The following is a 9,363-nucleotide window of genomic DNA, read 5'->3' on the forward strand; positions in this document are numbered from 1 at the left end:
GGAATTAGCGCACCGTCACAGTGGCTTGGCGTCCAAACCTGGAGTTATTGCTCCAGATATCATTCCACAGAGGCAGGGCTTTAATATCATTTTAACAGCATGATACACATATCATGTAATGAAAATTTGATGGCAATTGCTTCTTGAATGAGGTGAAATTGTGAAAATAGATGCTACATCAGGAAAAAATGCAGCATGTGATATAACCCCGTGACACTGGCAAAGCCGTGACACGCTGCACCTGGACACAAATACGGGCCATGCCTCCACTGCACCTGTCAAATGGGTTTTATCTTTTTCTACTGCTTTTTAATTTCACATATTGCATTCAACATCAACATTTCCAGATCGCCAGGCACTGACCCACTATGGTGACAAGACACTTAATATGTAAATTAGTAAACATTTAGGACACACCCCTCTCTATTTCTCCTCCTCCTACCCCGCCCCCACTACTGTGCCCACCATTACAATAGTGACATCACTGCATCACTGGAGCTCCACCTCTAATTTCTAGCTAGCTACAGGATCATGGCCCCTGGGTCAAACATATTTGGACGCCCCTCATACACACACACACACACACATACACATACAAACACACACACACACGGTAAACATCAATAACCTGATGACACACTGTCCAAAATATACTTTTGTAGCATCAATCATTGTCTTGCAAGCCAATGGCAAAACAATTTATTTGACAAAAATAACCTACAAAAATCTATTGACTAATATCTCAAATATATACACAGCTTACTCCAAATCTATCCTGTCCAGACAAGCCACATCACATTTTTACTACCTTATACAGTTTTGCAGTTGGGCCTCACAGACTCGGAGGATGACTGGGTGGGTGTTTGGTTCTTTGTGGAACAGGCGTGCTGGTCATGTTCTTTCTGCTAAAGGTGAACATGTGGAGTTTTCCTGGTCTTGTGGGTGGAATGTGTGGAGTTTTCCTGGATTTGTGGGTGAACTGGACAGAGGCTCCACAACTCAGATAGCAGCGGTCTGAGGAACTGAGGACATATTACACCACTTCTGTTCAGTCACTGATTCACTGATTTGTATGCCGGGGTCTGTGGGGTTTTTTTTTATTCAACAAATTGGCAGATCTTTACAAACAGGTATGACCCACAGTTGTCCTCCTCTCTGTACCATACTTACTATATGCAGCAGACTGTAACTTACAAACTTGAAAAAAATTGCAATTTGTTTAGTCATAAATTAGATCAGGTTTGTGAATGCTATGTAACAGTATTTTTCATACAGTGAGCAGTTAAAGGGGTTTTTAAGGCTTTAAACCACTAAAATTGAACCCTCGTTCCGGAATGCCTTTGCTCGCGCTGTTTAGGCGCGTGACTGAAAAGACCCGTTGCGGACACGCGCTCTGTTGCTCTGCAGGACATTCAGCTGATCAGCTGGTGCAAACGTACGTTTACTGTTAAGTTCCCGCCCCCTTTTCCATCTCTTTGTAGCCCTGGGTGCCCATGGAGCGCACGAGGAACGGTGGTCGGTCTTAATCGCTTGAACAGGTGCAAAACGACCGGCGGAGCACGAGGAAGCACAGAAACAGAGAGGTGGCGAATCCTGCCAGGTAGAAACTCCTGCTGGAACAATTACTCTAAACCGTTCTCATTCCTCTCAAAAAAAATTAATGCTTTCTTTCAGATAACTGTAATCTTCATGGTAAAATGCACGCCCCTTCTCCCCGCTGGTACGCGGAACACGATTATATGCCAAACACTAAAACATGTTGTAGCTAATGGATCAGACGCGCGTGTGCGCGCACCAGTCCCTCGTGCACACAGTTTTGTGCGTTTCATACGCACGTGTGCAACGCAAGTACCTCGTTCGAACGAAGCCCACCACTGCACGCGCCGTTCGCGTGCGATGGCCAGAACGGCACGCGCGCTTTCACTGGCGTTTTTTTTATTTTTTATTCCTGTTGTCACTTTGTGTTCTTTTTGTCTTCATTAGCCGTTCTACAGTAACACGAGGAGGAAGCTGTGTGCACAGCAGGTGTCCGTCCTCGCCGGGGAGGGGGGGGTCTTCTCCCCCTCAGACTCCCCGCTCTAATTGGCCATGGTTTGCGTGTGGTGTTTTTTTTTTTAGTGCTAATAATGCGAGGCACATAACGGAAATCTGATTTGTGTATCCGGTGTCCTGGGCAATAAGGAGCGCGCGGGAACGGCATGGCGCGGCGCGAGAGGCAGGAAATGCGCGCGCCGTATTGGGGATGTCAAAATGACACGGGACGATGTAAACAAAGCTTCGGAGATTCACGACTGGAGACTTTTGGGTGGGAAAATTATGCGTCTCCACAATTCTCCCCTGTGGTTATAATTAATTGTTTAATTAAAGACCCGTTTTTGCACATGCTGTGGAAATTACACATCTGAGTCGAACCCTCAGCCTAACCCTTATATTCAAGTTTGTCATAGATTTTCTGTTATAGTGGTATTTTTAAGCCTGTTTGTTATGGAATGATGCTTGCCTCGGGAAGTGTCGAGATGTCTCCACGTAGTCATCTTTATCCTGAAACAAACCACTTGCTAACAAGGCATCGTTAGCCTTGGTTACGTGAAACTGATATGATTGTGAGGTGTGTGGGTCAATATAGCTAACAAGTTTTCCTAAGTCGATGATCAGAACATCCATTAAAGGGATTTATATAACTCGTTGACTGAAAGTATTTCTGTGTTTGGAGGTCTGTTCAGGAGGCATCAGAGGACTTCAGGAGTTGTGTGTGTGTGGCTGTGCTGGAATGATAAAGTGTTAATGGCCTTACATTACAAAACACATTCTGGATTTACAAATATTTCTCTTCAGAATTTGCCACAGGTGGAAATAAAAATGAACTGGACAAGGTTTTAACAGACCTAAAAAGGCATATTTATACTTGAACAGATAGAGAGATGTGAGGGTTCCTCATGGGAAAGGAAGAGGCTTCTCACCACCAACGATTTGATCTGTCTTGGCACGTGCATTGTTACAGTAATGTCTACTAATTTGTTATTTCTGACGCTAATGAAAAGACACCATATCTCCAAACGCACGACCCTGCTGGTTCCGTGCACAAAGAGGCATCAGATTACGGGACCATAACGGGCCTATTGAGAGTGGCCCTCGTTTCCTGACCTACGTCTCTGGCAGCAAGAGACGAGTTGGAGCTCAGATCCAACACGCTCCCTCACAGCTCTGAGCGCGCGAGCACTCTTCGCAGAACGGCGCCGCGATCCGACTCGAATCCTCTCCAAGTCTCGTCAGCAACAGAAGCGACATATGTCGCAGCAGACTGGTATCCAGGATACGATGGGCCTCAGAACTGCAATTGATTGACACGTGGGCAGTGCGAGAGAAACCCTGTGTAGGGGTGACTGAACATGAACACCCCCCCCCCCACCCCCACATACAACCCACCCCAGTTGAGGCTGACACCATCATTTATAATTGCATCTTAATAAACAGCTCTTTCTCCATGCTCTGAGGAATCAGTCTGGCTAAATGCCACGCCATGCAGGAGAAGCAATCGCTCCAATACGTGAACCCAATTCTCCCAGCTCTTCAGAGCAGAAGGAGATGATCAATACCTCTCCTCCTGTAAACTCTCATTGGGTCAATGGTATATAACACATTCGAGAGGATGCCTGCTCCACTAATGGCCACCATTGCGACTCCAGTGTCGAAGTCAATTGCAGTGACAAAAGGCACTCAGAAAGGACGTTTTGGTCACCATCGATTCGCTCGGCACATACCGCTACATGGCTTCTCCAGCCGACCTGGAAATGCGGGAACGAGCGGGAACACGCGGGACTTTACCCTCAACAGAGCAGCTCGCGGTGCGCCTCCGAATCGCCTCATGCGTTGTGTGCAAGCTTGCTCGGAGGCGAGGAGAAGACTCACGCCCGAATATCACATTCCCCTAGCATGCACCTTCCCAGAGAAACAAATTGCGAAATAAATCATTTGCTTGTGTTTGTCACGCTGTTTTTCCCGAGGTTTTCAGCTCCGCCTATGAAAAACAAAATAGCCATTTATGAAAATCATTACATACATTAATTTTCGAAACGCTTCTCCCAGTAATAAAGCAGAGCCTTTAATTCAGAGTTAGGAGACTCAGATCGTTTTAAATGCTGCGGCTTTTGTTTGCCAGCCAGCAGCACAGACAATAACGGGCAACTCCAAAAGCCTGATATCGTATCACCGCGGCAGTGACCTCCTGCACAGATCAGCATTCTCTCCTAGCAACAGCTCCCCCCCCCCCAGAGGCCCGGCGAGAGACGGGTCTGAGATGGGGGAGGTGCAGAAACAGGAACTTCATGCAAGAGGATGCCTATAAAATAAAGCTTGAAGTGCATCTTCATCCTCTGTGGTCCTACCTTGAAGCTGACCGCTCTTTTGTTCAGTTTCTGCTCTGAGAGCTCTTTAAGCTGCAGGGTTTGGACACGCCTGTAGTTCGTAGGTCAGACTGATGTGATTCAGTAGATGCAGCTGTCATGGATCACAATTACAGTACAGCCTGTGGTCCTGATCCCAAACCTGGTGGCAAAGGTGGGGGAAACAAACAAAAAACATCAAACGTTGTTGTTATTTTTCCTTTTGAACCACCACACGAAGGACGTAAAGACGTTCAGACACATTTTTTTAAATCAGGTGAAGGTGGCAGAACCGTAAACCGATTCAGTATGAAATCACCCGAATTTGGCAGTGTGTGCACTGATTCAGTATGAAATCAGCCGAATTTGGCAGCGTGTGCACTGATTCAGTATGAAATCACCCGAATTTGGCAGCGTGTGCACTGATTCAGTATGAAATCACCCGAATTTGGCAGTGTGTGCACTGATTCAGTATGAAATCACCCGAATTTGGCAGTGTGTGCACTGATTCAGTATGAAATCACCCGAATTTGGCAGTGTGTGCACTGATTCAGTACGAAATCATCCGAATTTGCCAGTGTGCACTGATTCAGTATGAAATCATCCGAATTTGCCAGTGTGTGCACTGATTCAGTATGAAATCAGCCGAATTTGCCAGCGTGTGCACTGATTCAGTATGAAATCAGCCGAATTTGCCAGCGTGTGCACTGATTCAGTATGAAATCAGCCAAATTTGGCAGCGTGTGCGCTGATTCAGTATGAAATCAGCCAAATTTGGCAGAGCGTAAAGTGATTCAGTATAAACAACGTGGGACTCGTCATAGCCTCGTGTGGGCGTCTTCTTAAGCAGAGAGGAGCAGTGATCAGAAACACTTCTCAGCTCTGGAGGAGAGTCCTGGGCATCGTGCTTATGTAGTGAGGAGACGTCCGTGATCCACCTAACCACTGGAGCCCCAGACGCCCGCGGAGAGGCTGACCAGGAATGTTCCAGCTGAAACGCGCTTCTCTGTTAAGAGTGATCTTGTGTCACTCCTTCACGGAGTAACTGCTTTACAGAAGTGCTTATGCAGAAAGAAAGAAGTGTTCTTACTTACTCAATGTAGGTTTACAACATTCTGCAGAGCACTCTGGATTTAAGCTAAATTTGGTAAAAGTAAGATTCAAAAGGGTATGTGTTTCTGACACACTAGATGTGTTATTTCATAGCTAACCTTCATTTGAATGATTTCGGAATAATAACAACGCTGTCTTCCTGAAACACCAATTAAGGACCAACCGCAGTGTTGGTCAGCGTTGTGTAAATTCATTTGCAGAAAAATAATTACTGTCCGCTGCAGATGGGAGATCTTACAGTAAATAGTTTTAAAAATATTCTTTACACAGTTTTCCCACATTCACACAGTCCAGACACATGTGAGCTTTGATCAGGAGTAGAGAAGTTCTGTTTCTCTGCGCGCATTGTGTAGGTGAACCGTAGCATATTCACCCCGTTCACACCGAGTGTGTTGTATTGCATTACTGCAGTGTAATATTTTGCGCAGCTATTGTCATATTGAACGTGTCCATTTACCGTTGACGGATTGGAGCGAGTTTGTTGGAAAGACACAATCGCGAGCGGAATGTTTCGGGCGAACGTGCACGCTGGCACGTCTGTAGGGAACACAATGCGCACGCGACTGGGGTGCGTTGTGCACCAGCTGTTCTTGGAAAGCAAAGCCGGGGACGACGTACCTGTGGAAATAAAAAAAAAGATTCTTAAGCAGACCCTGTGTGGGAACAGGTGGCTGATGCAGAAGAAAAGATCTCATGATGAAATCAGAGCTTTCTGCAAAACCAAGAACTACAAACCATTACTGACGTGAGGCTACAAAGATCGGCAGACTTCTACCTAATGACTGAAGCTGCGTGTGACATCCGATTACCGAAACCTTTTGTTAAAATAAGCTTGTTAAAAAAGAAAAAGAAACGGTATATGCACAGATATGTGCACTGGCAGCGCTGATAACCCTTAGTCCTGAATGAACCGCCGCCTGAGTGAAGTCTCAGCTGTGAAAGCCCGTCTCCCACCTCAGAGAGGGTATGGCGCCTGTATCAAATGTGGGTGTTTGGAAAAACGAGTCTAAACCAGGACAGAATTCAAGAAATTCTCATTCTCGTTTCCTCGAGGCGAATGTGAATCCTTATTTTCCTGCTATAACAGCTTAATCAGAGGGCCTTCCTCTGTGGTTCAGTGATTCACTTCTGGTTATTAGATTGCCACTCACCTAGGATTCAAGCCTCCCTCTATCTCTCTCTCTCTCTCTCTCTCTTTCTCTCTCTCTAGATAGATAGATATACGGACGGACAGACAGACAGACAGACAGACAGACAGACAGACAGACAGACAGACAGACAGATAGATAGATAGATAGATAGATAGATAGATAGATAGATAGATAGATAGATAGATAGATAGATAGATATCATTTCTTCAACTCCCACTGCTGCCTTTAGGTGAGTTGATGTGTCGAGGCGCCGCAAACCTCCGTAATGCCGCAGGACTGTAAGTATTGATGCTGGCGACCGCCCGGTGGGCTATCACCCCGCCACCCCTCCCGTGGCGTTACGGTCGGGTCGGCGTGCGTGTCCCCCCCGCTGCGCCGTCAGATGGCGAGAGAAACTTCCATCTTCCCCGCGGAACTCGCGCTGAGCCGCGCTTTTACGGTTGCTATTGGCAACAGGGGTTATAGGCAGCGCGCGGAGCGTCTTTGCGGCTCCCTGCTTGGCTGTGGTCTAAAGCGCATAAACCCTGGATTAAAGTATGAAAATATAAAAAAATCAATATCGTGTTGTGTTTTGCATGATGAGTTCTAAGCCGACTTTATTGTGTGTGTGTTTTTTTTACAGCCAGTGATGAGGTGAATCACCAGCACAGCAAAACAACAGAGATTATCCAGTATTATCTTTTGTTTATGTTATTTATAGTGATTATTCCCTCCATGTGACTAAATGCCAGGGATCCTCCACACTTCTTAACAGAAGAAGAAACGTCTCGTTCACATGAGCCTCTCCGTATCATGTACCGTTCAGCAGGCCCCCAGTTCGCGGTTTATCTTCCCAGGTTCACGGAGAGCCCCATATTGCCTTCAGCATGACACGTCTTGGGGAGCACGAGGGGGTCGCAGGCTTTTTTTGTGTGTGCGTGCGCGTGGGGGGGGGGGCTCGCGCCAGAACCACACGTGTCTGAACAGCTCGCGACAACAATGCGCGTGACTCACCTGCGCACTTCGACTCTTTGTGTATTGTGTCACTTAAACGACGCATGAAGGCACGTGAAACGAAAGTGGAGCGAGAGCATATAAGTGAGAGACATCTTGACTTGGTCTTCGTTCATAATTGATTTCGACCTCCCGTGAAGACCGTTATTATTTTTTTTAACGCCGTCCGTTTAACGTATTTGGCGAAGGTACCAGATTCGGTTTCTAGTTCGACATCGCCCTCTGCTGTACAGCTGCTGTAACAGTCGCTGCTGTGCTACTCTAAAGGCGCTGGCATTTTTTACAACACTTAAAAACGTTATTGGCAATTAGGTTATTTTTTTTTTACTTATGCTAAATTAAGTCAAATTATAGTAAACATACATTTTAGCATTCTAGAGCATGTAGGAGCCATTTAGTTTAGAGTACGGAATGTAATTACCAGTGTTGCGAATAACGCCGTTAAAAATAACGGCGTTAGGTAACGTCGTCATTTTGTCAGTAACGGGATAATATAATTAATTACTTTTCCTGTCGTTACAACGCCGTTTACGTTACTGGTCATTAAAAGCGGTGCGTTACTATATATTGATATACTAATGCGAGCGGACCGCTGCCCAGGCTAGTGAGGAGTAACAGATCTCGATAGGTCACAGTTCTCTGTGTAACACCTGTTTAACTTAACAAGTCAGTAAGCGTTTGGCTAAGGCAGCGTTATGATAGCCAATCAGAGCCAGTGTTTTTACACGCGCGCCGAAGCACGCGAGTGACACGACACAAACGGAGAAGAGGCCGAAATGGCGTCAGGTGCAAGCCGAAGAAAACTAGAATTTTCAAGGCGATATAAACATTATTTAAGAAAATACTTGAAGTTCCCGAATGTCTACCAGACTGGGTATTTGATTTATTTAATTAAGAATAGAGGTTTAATTGATAAGTTTACTTCTGTTGTAAACAAACCAGTTGTCTCAGGTTGAGAGAATTTAATTTAATTTCATAGATGCACTTTATATAGTGTAACTGTTTACTTTTGCTTTTTTTTTTCCAAAGATTTTGGGATTTTAAAGGAATTTATCCTGCACTGGTCTGTGGATGTGCAATAAATATCAAAAGTTAAACAATTTTCTGATCTACTCATTTCAACTGACTGTGAAAACTGCTTAAAAAAACGTAATTAATTGGCATATAACCTTTTTTTAACTGTAATGCAAATAGTTACTTTCCCTGGTAACGAGTTACTTTTATTATAGAGTAATTCAGTTACTAACTCAGTTACTTTTTTGAACAAGTAGTGAGTAACTATAACTAATTACTTTTTTTAAGTAACGTTCCCAACACTGGTAATTACACAGGATCAGCTGGTCTGCCTAGCAACAAAATAAAAATCATAATAATAACCATAATCATAAAAGTTCACAGACTGCATTGTTCAGTTAAGTTACAAAAGTGTTCAGGGTATTTACATTTCCTAAAAGGCAAAAGGTACTGACAATATTCTGCTAAGGAGTGATCTTTTCATTATGGCTGTGTAATCTGGGCAAGAAAAATGTGTCGAAAGGCCAAAATTAATTAAAAATGCATTCTAAATTGTTAAAGTAGCTATAACTTAGACTTTTTTTTTCTTCTCGAATTTATAAATGCAACCGAGCAGGTCCAGTTCCACCCCCAGGGCTGCATATGAGGAATTAGAGCAGGAATACATTAAAGAATATATTATAAGTTACAGTTATAGAGTGGATGGATAT

At 44.6% G+C, this 9,363-nt stretch overlaps 1 long non-coding RNA gene across 1 annotated transcript; it reads right to left on the minus strand.

Annotated features, from left to right (window-relative positions):
- Positions 1-4,391: 4,391 nt before the first annotated feature.
- Positions 4,392-7,060, minus strand: LOC143482944 (uncharacterized). The gene is made up of 3 exons (XR_013122332.1): positions 6,905-7,060; positions 5,953-6,113; positions 4,392-4,545 (listed from the first exon to the last, which is right to left on the minus strand). It is a non-coding gene; the product is annotated as an uncharacterized LOC143482944 (long non-coding RNA).
- Between the last annotated feature and the right edge of the window lie 2,303 nt (positions 7,061-9,363).

The sequence above is a fragment of the Brachyhypopomus gauderio genome, chromosome 19, assembly GCF_052324685.1.
Source record: "Brachyhypopomus gauderio isolate BG-103 chromosome 19, BGAUD_0.2, whole genome shotgun sequence".
NCBI classification, from domain to species: Eukaryota; Metazoa; Chordata; class Actinopteri; order Gymnotiformes; family Hypopomidae; genus Brachyhypopomus; species Brachyhypopomus gauderio.